Source organism: Rutidosis leptorrhynchoides, chromosome 3, assembly GCF_046630445.1.
Source record: "Rutidosis leptorrhynchoides isolate AG116_Rl617_1_P2 chromosome 3, CSIRO_AGI_Rlap_v1, whole genome shotgun sequence".
In the NCBI taxonomy this organism is placed as follows: Eukaryota; Viridiplantae; Streptophyta; class Magnoliopsida; order Asterales; family Asteraceae; genus Rutidosis; species Rutidosis leptorrhynchoides.
The window spans coordinates 445112585-445125942 of NC_092335.1; the positions used below are offsets into that span (position 1 = coordinate 445112585).

General features: G+C 35.9%; 1 pseudogene; it reads left to right on the forward strand.

The window, feature by feature from the left end:
* Window positions 1–4490: 4490 nt before the first annotated feature.
* On the forward strand, window positions 4491–6463 carry LOC139897943 (zeatin O-xylosyltransferase-like; annotated as a pseudogene).
* Window positions 6464–13358: the final 6895 nt, after the last annotated feature.

Consider the following 13358-nt stretch of genomic DNA (forward strand, 5'->3'; position numbering starts at 1 on the left):
AAAAGTTACAAAACCGAACCAAATTCAGGCAACAGTAAGAGCCGATAGGGTTTCTCAGTTGAGCATATTACCATTAACAAGTGTGATTGATTCTCACTTGTAAAACTCAATCCTTTACCATTGAACACATGCTGTCATGGACAGTGATGGTAACAGATTCTATCTTAAATCATTACCTTAAACCAAGTTTCCATGTCAAGAGATGACGGTACCTTAGAAATGACGAAGCAAATAAGCTTTTTAAATCGATCTGCCATGTTAAGAAATACGGTAGTTTGACTCGTAATCAACCGAAAACAGCAAATCGAGCCTCAGAATCACCGGCCACCAAGCAATAAAGAATACTTGCGGTTGCCATGGTGATTATATAGGGGCATTAGAATAGAGGAAGAATGGGATTTATAGCCGTGGGTAACAAAGAGGCTACCAACAACGGCGAGCACCACCAACGAACAAAATAATTAACAGCGACCATAGGTGATTACCTGGCACTAAAAAATATCTCCGACGAAAGAAGTGGTATCCAGTAGCAGCGGTAGTCAGCGACAACTATGAGAAGGCTACCAGCAACGACACCGCAAAAAATTCTTCGATTTCATTGCTACGATATCTGCAGATCAGGTAAAGGGTTTGGGGTTAACACCTCAAACCCTTCTCTTCTCAAAACTTGTTCCTATAATTTCTTTTTTCATCTCCAAAATCGTCGATAGAAAGTAAAGGTTTAGGGTTTGAATCAAACCCTAATTAAGTCATGACAGATTTTAGAGAGGAAAAGGTTGGGATTGAAGATAAAGCGGGGTCGATCTTCTTTCTGATCCAAAAAGGGTAGTTAAAAAGGCTGTGATAAAATTGTTTTAATTGACCTTTTTTAACACTTTGTGATGACTCTTCAAAAGGGTGGTCAAAATGGCCTGTTCAGAATGTAAAAATTAGTCAAACGAGTTTTTTCCAAGGATCAGGAAATAAAAAATCATTTTGAAGTTAAATGGACAAATTCTCTTTTAGAAACAAACTTGGTAGAAACTCGTGAATTTTGTTAAACTCGTGAATTTTGTTAACTTTCAAGATAAAACTTTAAAAAACCTTTCATGACAAAAACAAAACTCACCAAAATTTTAAAATGTCAAGTTTTGACAAAAACTTTATAGAGGAGTATATCAAACGACCCATACTTTTTGGTGTTTATCTAAATCCTAAACAATTTAAAGAATATGTGTTTTATTAACCTTTGGTTGATGTTTTTGAATGATTAAAAAAAAAAAGGGTGATGGTTGAGATAGTAACTTTTATATAGCAAAACATCTTTTTAAAGACTGTACATCAAATTGTCCGGAGCATCTAGCGATATAAAGCAAGACACTTCGGCGTTTGACGAACATAAGTTCAAGTCAAGCTGAATCAACTTAATTAAACCACGGACCATATCACGGTTTGACCGTAAGATGAGCCATAAAGAGACAGCAACATATAGGCTATCGAAGAAGAGGCAGCATGAAGCTACTCGGAGAAGAAACAACAGGGTTGACTCAATGTGGCACGATTTATAAAAACGGGAAACTTGAGTATTCCAGGAAAGCCAAACAAGGTTTAAGTTGGACTGGGTTCAAGTCTGGAAAGTGAATATTCCTTGACAAACCAAACAATGTTCACTTCAAACTGGGTTCATGTTAGCCAAACCGAACAAGGTTCAAGATTGAAATTGGGTTCATGTCTGGCGAACCAAACAAGGTTCACGTTGAATCGGGTTCATGTCACGAAACATAAACTTAAATATTCCAAGCAAACCAAACAAGGTTAAAGAATGAACTGAGTTCATGTTTGGAATCTAAATATTCCTAGACGAACCAGTAAAGGTCCAAGTTGGACTGGGTTCATGTCTAGATATTAAATATATTCCTTGGCGAACCAGTAAAGGTCCAAGTTGGACTGAGGTTCATGTCGGGAAGCTGAATATCTAGTGAAAGTTCAAGGCAAATCAAAGAAGTTCAAGTCGGGTTCGAATGAACGAGATTGAAGACTATCTTGCAGCTAGTTCGAAAAAAAAAATTAGTCAACGGAAGACTCCTCAATGATGTATTGGGCAAGTTGAATTGTGGAAATCTCACTATTCAACTTGAGGGGGAGTGTTAGAAATAAACAAACAAATGAAGACAAAGTAAAAGGAATATTACCTTGAAAGGTATTTGGACTTTTGGATGTTATGTTCATTACATCCAAATATAGAAGATCACATGACCAACTAACATCTCTAACTCTCAACGGATACAAAACAAAGTTGCAGCCTTCAACTTTATCAATGAAGCATCAAAATAAATGGATTCCTTCTTTTGTATACATTTCATAAAAACTCCATGCCTAATTTAGAATTAGCCGTTTGAGACAAAGTAGTATAAACTAGCCTTGTCAATTGTAGAAACATTCAAGCAACTAAGTCAAAATGTAACCCTCAAAGTTTATAGCTTTTTACTACATAATCAATTCAGTAATTATCAATTCAGTTTACTTCATTTGATTCAATATTTCTGCATATCAATTTTAACACATATAGACTTTATATGTAACTTTATTTTATTATTGTTCATTTTAGTTCATAACTTTCCTTTATTTTTTATGACTTTGAGTTTGAATATTTCATTTAGATGTTTGTGATAATTACATTTTTAGATTGTAAAATTATTTGTATGTCATCACAATATTATTAATCCTTATATACTAAAACTCATGGCTAATGGTGTAGTTTTAGTTAATTTGGATCGTTGTTCTGAGTTCGTGTTCACCCTACAATCGGTCCCTCAAATTCGGCTCGATTTACACAACAGACCCTCAACTTTACACTTTCTCAGGGGTAGAAAGTGTAATATTAAAATAAAAGAAACTAATTCCCCACGAATTTATAGCGGGCCCTATCTTCTCGCTCGGTGCGAGTTAAATTTTTCCGAGACCACCGTTCAACTCGAAAAAGTCTCAAGAACCCAACGGGACTAACTATACGCGAAACGTACACTTTTTAAAAAACGCTTAACACAACGACAGCCCGTATCTTTCTGATCGCCGCAAGTTAAATTTTTCCGACAGCACCGTTACACTCGAAATTTTTTTTTGAACAAAACGAAACAAACTACGTTCGAAATGGACACTTTTTAAAAAATTCTTAAGACAACCACATCTAAAACGGCGCTTAAGACATGAGCCATTTTCCCCTCTGTAAATACACAACGCTACGTTAAATATGAATACACAGGCCGAAAGCCCCCGCCGCATCGCGCGGGCCGGATCCGGACTAGTTATATATAATGTTGACTATTTGAAGATAAACCTTTATAATACAATTATGATATTTTTGCCATCAATTTGACTTAAATAGATAGGCACATATTGCTACAATAAATATAATTTCTATTAAAGTGCTTATAAAATATGTTTGCATGTATATAGTATACTTTGTGATTTCATAAATTTTTTGTGTTATGTGTGATAAAAGATGTAAAGTTAAATAATTATTGTAGTCTTTTATATTTGTCTAAGTATTACATTCAAGAAATTTATATATAGAAGATTTATATATAGGGTGTAAGCCTAAGTAAGCGTTTAGGTTGTGATCGGTATAAATTAAAGCATTAGATGTCAAATACAACACATACATTCATGTCACAAATTGAAGAATAAGTCATTCCAAAACCTACAAATGCTAATGTGCTAACTGAATGAAATTACACATTTATGTATTTTTAATTTATTATTTACTTGATGTGAATGATATTAAACATTTCTATGAGAGATTAATAAATAGTGTCGAAAGATTGAGGGAAGACAAAATTTCGTTGTTTTATACAGTCGATATACCAACTTCTTTAAACTTCATGTATGTTGTTAACAATCATCTTTTGTTGTTTATGTTAGTCATTATTATTTAATATCTTGACAAATGAACTAGGAATGACATGTAAAAATTCTGGACAAGATATTTAGAGGTTTAACAATTCACTTTAAAAATAACTATATTATTGAATTCTTAAATACCTTAAGTATCACGGAATGTCGTTTTACGAGTTAAAACTCAAAATAAGACAAACGATAATGTTCTTAAATGTTGAATTGTACCGAAATTCGTACATCGCGACCTTACCACTAGTATAATATAATTAAGGATTTTGATAAACGTAGACCTTAGGGCTACGTTTAAGCATACTATAAATAAGTTTATAAACTTTGTTTAATTAATTACAAAGTAAAAATATTCTTTTTTTAATATCGATTTTCCTTATATAAAATTGGTATTAATATTATTCATGGCAGGGTTGAGTTTTAAATATGGTATGAGAATTATTTTTGCTATACTTAAGAGTAGCCTTTAGAGCTACGTTTATCATTTTTCATTAATTATTAACTCGGAAATTTTAAACTGCTACAATAAAAACATGAGCACAACACCCATTGACCATTGACCAAATTATTCTCCAGAATGGCGGGCCTGCTAAAATGAAATCCTCCCTCACTCCACCACACAAACGAATAGCAATATCATCTCACATATGCACTACACCTCAAACAAACACCTCTCCTCCTCCGCCGCCGCTGCCGTACACCGCCGTTTCATCTCCTCTCATCTGAAGTTAGGGTTTCGTTATTTGTGCACCTGTCTTCACTCTTAAGGTTTCATTCTACCATCCTTCTCTTTAAGTTTAAATTGTTAAACATCGATCGATTCTTATTTCATTTCGATCTACAATTTATTTCAGTCAAATTAAAATGGGCAGCAACGACCCGACCCGAGTAGTAGTAGTAATGGTACCATTCATAGCACATGGTCATCTAAATCAGTTACTCCATCTCTCCGATCTCGTATCCACTTACGACATCCCCGTTCACTTTGTCTGCACTCAGACCAACCTCCGACAAATCCGCTCTCGTGTCCCCAATTCCGGCGACCAAATTCATTTCCACCAATTTCAAACTCCCCCGTTTACTTCCCCTCAACCCGACCCGGAAATCGCGTTCCCATCGCACCTCCAATCGTCGTTCGACTCCACTCTCCACCTTCGTCCCCTCGTAACCGATCTCGTGTTTTCGCTCTCGAAAACATTTAAGCGAGTCGCTGTTATCCACGACTCGCTTATGTCGTACGTTGTTCAAGACGTGTTGTTGTTCACTAACGTGGAAACATACAATTTTCGACCACTTTCGGTTTTTTACTACTTTTGGGACTTTTGGGAGAAAGCGGGGAGACCGTTTGCGGTCGATGACGTGGCAATATGTAGCAACATTCCTTCGCAAGACGACATTGTTACTCTAGAGTTTAAGGAGTTTGTAAGATTGCAAAAACCGCACATGGATAATGTCGTCGGTGATTTGTTCGATTCATCTAGAGTTATCGAAGGCGAGTATATTAAGTATTTAGAGAGGGAAGAGTTGTACGGAAAGAGGAAAAAGATATGGGCTATTGGACCGGTTAATCCCGTCCAGATAGCCCATGATGTGACGGTTATAGAAGACAACAACCGTCACAAATGTTTGCAATGGCTTGATAAGCAAAATGAAAATTCAGTTATATATGTGTCGTTTGGGACAACGACAACGTTTAAGGAAAAGAGCAAATTCGGGAATTGGCAATAGGCTTAGAGAGAAGTGGACATAGTTTTATTTGGGTGGTTCGAGCGGCAGACAAAGGTGACGGGTTTGGGGATAAGTTCGTTGAGTTACCGGAGGGGTTTGAAGAGAGAGTGAAAGGGCGGGGATTGGTGGAACGTGGGTGGGTCCCGCAGTTGGAGATTTTGGGTCATGGTGCAACGGGTGGGTTTATGAGTCATTGTGGATGGAATTCGTGTATGGAGAGTATATCATCGGGAGTGCCTATGGCAACATGGCCAATGCACTCCGATCAACCAAGAAATGCGGTTTTGATAACCGTTGTTCTTGGAATTGGGGCTGTGGTGAAGGATTGGGAGCGTAGGAACGAGGTGGTGAAGGCTGCAACGGTGGAAGAATCGGTTAGAATACTGATGGGTTCGAGGGAAGGGGATGAGATGCGGAAAAAAGCTAAAAAGTTGGGTGATGATGTTAAGAGATCAATGGCGGAAGGTGGTGAAAGCCGTTTGGAGATGGAGGCATTCATTTCATATATCTGCAGATTGCATTAAAGAGTTATTCAAATTTGAATTACCAATTGAATTTACTACTTGTAGAATTTTTAATGTTATTGTTTTCGTATGTCCAGACTGAAATTGTTATGATCACAAAATGATGTTCAAAAATGATGTTAATGATCTTCAAAATGTGAGGGAGGTAATCGAGTAAGAGGGCGTACTAAAATTTTCATTTGTATACAAAAATAAATTGTTTACAAAATTTTCATGGTGTATAACAAAAATAAATTGCATCGCATAATTTTAATCTGAGTCTGACAATGTTGGAAAATTTGGTTGAAAAGGTGTGTTTCAATAATGTTTGGACACAAATTAATATATAATAACGACTATTTATCAGGTTTTGTAGCCACTAAGACCATAGATAATGGTGACTGTGACGTGGAGTGGTAGAGTTGCACTTTTTGGAAAAAAACTGTGACTGGGCCATGACATTTTGGGGGGAGTTGTAATGGGGGCTTTTGTAAGGGCGTTTGTGAGTGATGTGTCAAAATATGATTGGAGGTTGGGTTAAAAAGTGGTGAAAAAAGTAGAAAAAAATTAAAAACAAAAAACAAAAAGTCACAAACGCACATTTTTATGCCCGTGTTAGTTTGACAAACGCCCCAACACAAACGCCCACAAACGCCCCATTCCGGGCGTTTGTGGGGCGTTTGTGGGCGGATTCAAGGCAACAAACGCTGCAATATCTGTGGTCTAATGAGGACTTTTAAATGAACTAAAGCGTGTCCAATCCGGTCTAACGGTGAATGAGATAGCATGTCTCAAAGTTGCTAGTGAGTTGAACTTCCATTATTGGAAATAATATTAACTTAGGCGTGAATGTACTACTTTGTACTCCGTATTATTTAAAAACAGTTTATGTTGTATGGAGTATAGTTAAAACAACAAATACCTATAGCTCTGCACCTGTGTGATATTGTTTGTATTAATAAAATTCAAACAAACATGCATAACCTGTTATGTCTTCAAACCAAAATCATACAATTGTTCAGCCCCCATTCCCATACCCGAGATATGGAAAATTTAATTTCCCTTCCCTATTTTTTTTTTTTTTTTAACGGCATGCTTGCATTAGCGTATCATTTATTTCAACGACACTCATCATTTACACACACACACACGTTCGGGAGGAAACCCGAATCGCATTACAGGAACCCGATCCTTTAACCATCCCGAGGGGCAGGCGGACCGGGTTTGAATCCTGAATGGATCTGAGAGAAAACCCCCTTGGGGTCAATCTGGATATCCATATTTCAGGCAAATTAATTAATAGGATGGGCAGAGCGAGACTCGAACCCATGACCTAACCCCCAGCCCCAACACACAAGGTGTAAGACCCAAATATTTATTGTACATAATGTATTTATGGTGTACGATGCGTGTATGAAGTGTACGTGTTGCTTGCTCGAACGCCGAAGGAAACTGGACGTTGTCTGAAGTGACAAGGTGTGTACGTATCTTTTCAACCCCAAATAAAGTTTGTGTTGATGTTTCAAAGCCTTACCATTGGAAAGGAAATCTTATTACGTTTTCAACGATATTTGATTCATCGAAAACGGAGCTACGGTCAAAAAGTTATGGCCAAAACAAGTTTCTGAAAACTGACCTGCAGGTTGGAGCGGCGCTCCACCATTTGGAGCGGCGCTCCGATTGCTGCTGATGCAATTTTCAGCCTTTTTAAAAGGTTTAAATGAGGGGTACTTTGGTCTTTTCATTTAGGGTCGGTTTAGGGTCATCAAGACTGATCTAGAACTCCATTGGAGCTCATTTCTCACCCACACAAACACTCTCATCCACATCTAGAGAGAGAGGAAGAGTTCTAGAGTGAGAGAGCTTGATTTGGAGAAGAAGGAGTCGAATTCTCGCCAAAGCTCGGGTTTTAAAGTTGTTCATCTCGCTCCTAGCTATGTTTTGGTAGTATTGGTAAGTTCTAACTCCGAATTTCATTTGTTAGATTTGATATTCAAGTTAGGGTTTGAGATTGTTAGTTGTAAAACCCATTTGGTTGATGAAGAGGGTTTATGGAAACTTGCTATTTTGATATTTGGCGGGTTTTGGGTTGGTTAATGATTTAACCATGTTTAAGACTTGTAAATGGTGTACAATCACTAGTGTTAGTGATTATTGGTGTTTTGGAAACCATTAGGGTTCTTATGGTTGACTAATTTTGACTAGAGTCAAAATTAGGATTTGTTAATGATTATGACTCAATTGCCGATTTAATAAGGTTTATAAACTTAAAATGGATTAAGTTGAAGCATAGAACCGAGTTAAATATGTTTTGGTGTCAAAACTTGCTAATGGCGTGATATTGACTTCTTATGGGTCAAATTAGGGTTTAAGTGTCATTTTGGGCAAGATAGGTGTTTAACACCTATGATTGGGTTTGATTGGCATATTAGGACCATTCTCACTTGTGTTAGTGATTATTGGTTAGTTTGGGCGCGGTTTGTGCTCGGAAGTGCATTTGGGTCGAAATTGCACTAGTTGTCAATTTGGGTTGATTTGTATATCCACCCTAATTGTGTTACTTGTTATGTGATAAATGGATTAGGTACATTCCATCGGCGATTGCGGATTTAAGTAGCATTCTTCAAGACGACAAGGTGAGTGTTAATATCCTATATGCATATGTATGTGTAGGATGGGTGCGGGTCGGGTGAAGGGGTTCTCGCTTGTAGAGCTCGCTTCTCGTATAGGTGGAATTGTTGGACTTGTGTATAGGTCCAATTGGCACGGTTATGCGTTTTGGTTGACCACTTTGGCGAGGTGTACACTTTGTGTGTACGTTATCACATGGGCGTGTGATGTGGACTTATATAACCCCAATGACAAAGGGTTAATATAGTGAGTGGAATAATTATATGCGTAGGTATATAATGTATTTATTTGTTGTAGCGTGAGATGTGAAGTGTCGATGTGTTAAGACACCACATTTCACGTGACGAGTGAAGTGTCGATGTGCTAAGACACCACTCAAAGTAATGTGACGGGTGAAGTGTCGATGTGTTAAGACGCCACCCGGGGTGAAGTGTCGATGTGTTAAGACACCACCCGGAGTGAAGTATCGATGTGCTAAGATGCCACTCCAAGAGAATAACGGGTGAAGTGCCGATGTGTTAAGGCGCCACTCGAGGTGAAGTATCGACGTGTTAAGATGTCACCTCAAGTAAAATGAAGAGTGAAGTGTCGAAGTGTTAAGACACCACTCGGGGTGAAGTGTCGACGTGTTAAGACGCCACTCGGGGTGAAGTGTCGACGTGTTAAGACGCCACTCGGGGTGAAGTATCGAAGTGTTAAGATGCCACCCGTGGGGTTAGTGTACGAAGTGTTAAGTGCACTAATGGTTGTTATGAACATCGATGACTTGTTTCGCGAAGTCATTCCTGTAGTGACCCGAACTTTTTCATGTTTATATATATTAAATGAAATTGATTTTTACATGATTAAATGTTTCCAACATGTTAAGCAATCAAACTTGTTAAGACTTGATTATTTGAAATGAGTTTCATGTAGACAATTGACCACCCAAGTTGACCGGCGATTCACGAACGTTAAAACTTGTAAAAACGACATGACGATATATATATGGATATACATATAGTTAACATGAGATTATGATAAGTGAGTATCTCCATAAGTATATTAACAATGAGTTATATACATAAAAACAAGACTACTAACTTAAGGATTTCGAAACGAGACATATATGTAACGATTATCGTTGTAACGACATTTAAATGTATATATATCATATTAAGATATATTAATATATCATAATATCATGATAAGATAATAATTTAACATCTCATTAGATATAATAAACAATGGGTTAACAACATTAAATGAGATTGTTAACTTAAAGGTTTCAAAACAACACTTACATGTAACGACTAACGATGACTTAACGACTCAGTTAAAATGTATATGCATGTAGTGTATTTAGATGTATTAATATACTTTTGGAAGACTTCAAGACATATATCAAAACACTAATACTTAACGAAAATGGGTACAGTTACATTCCCATTCTTTTTTCATGAAGAATTCTAGTCGTATTCATACCCGTATTATACACAACTTCTAGACGTATTTACTGTGGGTATATACCAATAGGAACTAGCATGGGATTCCACTCTTGATTATGTCATGTATGACTAATCAATTTTAACTTCTACCATGAACTAGTCAACTAACTAGAACTCCTTTTAACCCCACTCACCACTCACCACTTACCACTCATCATTCACTCCATTTCACTTCCAAATCTCTTTCTAATTCTCTCTCAACACACACACACACACACTTATGAACAAATTTTTCCAGTAGCTAATCATCATCTTCATCAAAAATTACTTCAAGAATCAAGCTATAATCATCTTAGGAAGAACACTTCAAGAACACTTCGAAAATCCTTTCAAGTTTACTAGTTTACATCCAAGCTTTCTAATCCATTCCAAGTAATCATCTAAGATCAAGAAACCTTTGTTATTTACAGTAGGTTATCTTTATTATTCAAGGTAATAATCATATTCAAACTTTGATTCAATTTCTATAACTATAAACTATCTTAATTCGAGTAAAAATCTTACTTGAACTTGTTTTTGTGTCATGATCCTACTTCAAGAACTTTCAAGCCATCCAAGATCCTTTGAAGCTAGATCATTTCTTGTCACTTCCAGTAGGTTTACCTACTAAACTTAAGGTAGTAATGATGTTCATAACATCGTTCGATTCATACATATAAAACTATCTTATTCGAAGATTTAAACTTGTAATCACTAGAACATAGTTTAGTTAAATCCAAACTTGTTCGCAAATAAAGTTAATCCTTCTAACTTGACTTTTAAAATCAACTAAACACATGTTCTATATCTATATGATATTCTAACTTAATGATTTAAAACCTGGAAACACGAAAAACACCGTAAAACCGGACATACGCCGTCGTAGTATCACCGCGGGCTGTTTTGGGTTTGATAATTAAAAACTATGATAAAATTTGATTTAAAATTTGTTCTTCTGGGAAAATGATTTTTCTTATGAACATGAAACTATATCCAAAAATCATGGTTAAACTCAAAGTGGAAGTATGTTTTTCAAAATGGTCATCAAGACGTCGTTCTTTCGACTGAAATGACTACCTCTTACAAAAATGACTTGTAACTTATATTTTCGACTATAAAACTATACTTTTTCTGTATAGATTCATAAAACAGAGTTCAATATGAAACCATAGCAATTTGATTCACTCAAAACGGATTTAAAACGAAGAAGTTATGGGTAAAACAAGATTGGATATTTTTTTATTGTTATAGCTACGGGAAATATTGTAACAATTCTATACAAATCATAACTTAACAAACTTATATTGTATTATTCATGTATTCTAATATATATTATGTAATCTTGGGATACCATAGACACGTATACAATGTTTTGACATATCATATCGACCCATCTATATAATATATTTTGAAACAACCATAGATACTCTATATGCAGTAATATTGGAGTTAGCTATACAGGGTTGAGGTTGATTCCAAAATAATATATGTAGTTTGAGCTGTGATCTAGCCTGAGGCTTGTATACACTGGGTCGTGGATTGATCCAAGATAATTTATATTTATTTCTGTACATCTAACTATGGACAACTAGTTGTAGGTTATTAACGAGGACAGCTGACTTAATAAGCTTAAAACATTATAACGTATTAAAAAATGTTGTAAATATATTTTGAGCATACTTTGATATATATGTACATATTTGTATAGGTTCGTGAATCGACCAGTGGCCAAGTCTTACTTCCCGACGAAGTAAAAATCTGTGAAAGTGAGTTATAGTCCCACTTTTAAAATCTAATATTTTGGGATGAGAATACATGCAGTTTTATAAATGTTTTACGAAATAGACACGAGTAAATGAAACTACATTATATGGTTGAATGATCGAAGCCGAATATGCCCCATTTGCTTGGTAACCTAAGAATTAGTAAACCGATCTACTAATTGACGTGAATCCTAAAGATAGATCTATTGGGCCTAACGAACCCCATCCAAAGTACCGGATGCTTTAGTACTTCGAATTCGTTTATATCATGTCCGAAGGATTTTCCGGAATGATAGGGGATATTCTTATATACATCTTGTTAATGTCGGTTACCAGGTGTTCACCATATAAATGATTTTTTTCTCTATGTATGTGTCATAACCCGTCCTTAACCATAAGAACGTGTTAGATAACGTATGATTTCATTGCGAGGTATTGACCTCTATATGCGACATTTTTAAAAGAGAAACTGCATATATTATACATTACAAACCATAACCATTATTTTTGTTACAAGCTTTAGACAATAAAAAGATGATTATCGTTTAGCGATAATCTTCGACTTACAAACTTTACATATAATGATAACAACACGATTTCGAGCATATTTTACAACACAAATCCTTGGGTATGCAGTTTTATTTTTGACACAAATATGCGTACGCAAGATCCTGCTCAAATTCAACATAATGCAGCGGAAGCTTTAGTAATCACCTGAGAATAGACATGTTTTAAAAGGTCAACATAAAGTTGGTGAGATATAGGTTTAATGCCGGCAGCAATATATATATATAGACCACAAGATTTCGTATATAAACAGTTTAATAAAAATATTCTAAGTGGTTGAGCACTTGGTAACCATACTTAACATTTAATCACGTCGCATATTCCCTTTATTATGAAATCTTACTACACCGTACCAAGTGTAGTCACGAAACGAAGTACTGTGCAACCGTTGAATACTGGTCGTCCAGTCCGGTTGGGGTTGTCAGGCCCGATAGATCTATCAACAGGATTCGCGTTTACAATACCGCTGTAAATAACAGTTACCAAGCTACAGGGAAGTATGCCAGTGGTACAACTCAACGTAGAATATATTTTTCAGTTACTTGTGTCCATAACGTAAAACATAAAATACAGGTATTCTCATCCCGAAATATTTAGAGTTTAAAAGTGGGACTATATACTCACTTTCGTCTTGAAGATATATATATAATTTGACTTGGTCTCCGGTTGATATCACGAACCTATCCATATATAATATATCAATACCTTTTCTTTTTAAACAAACGTCACATATATATACTTGTTATACTTTTAATACTTTGAATAATTCCTTAGTCCGTAGTTAGCAGTTCGTTGTTAGTAATTCAATTTTAATG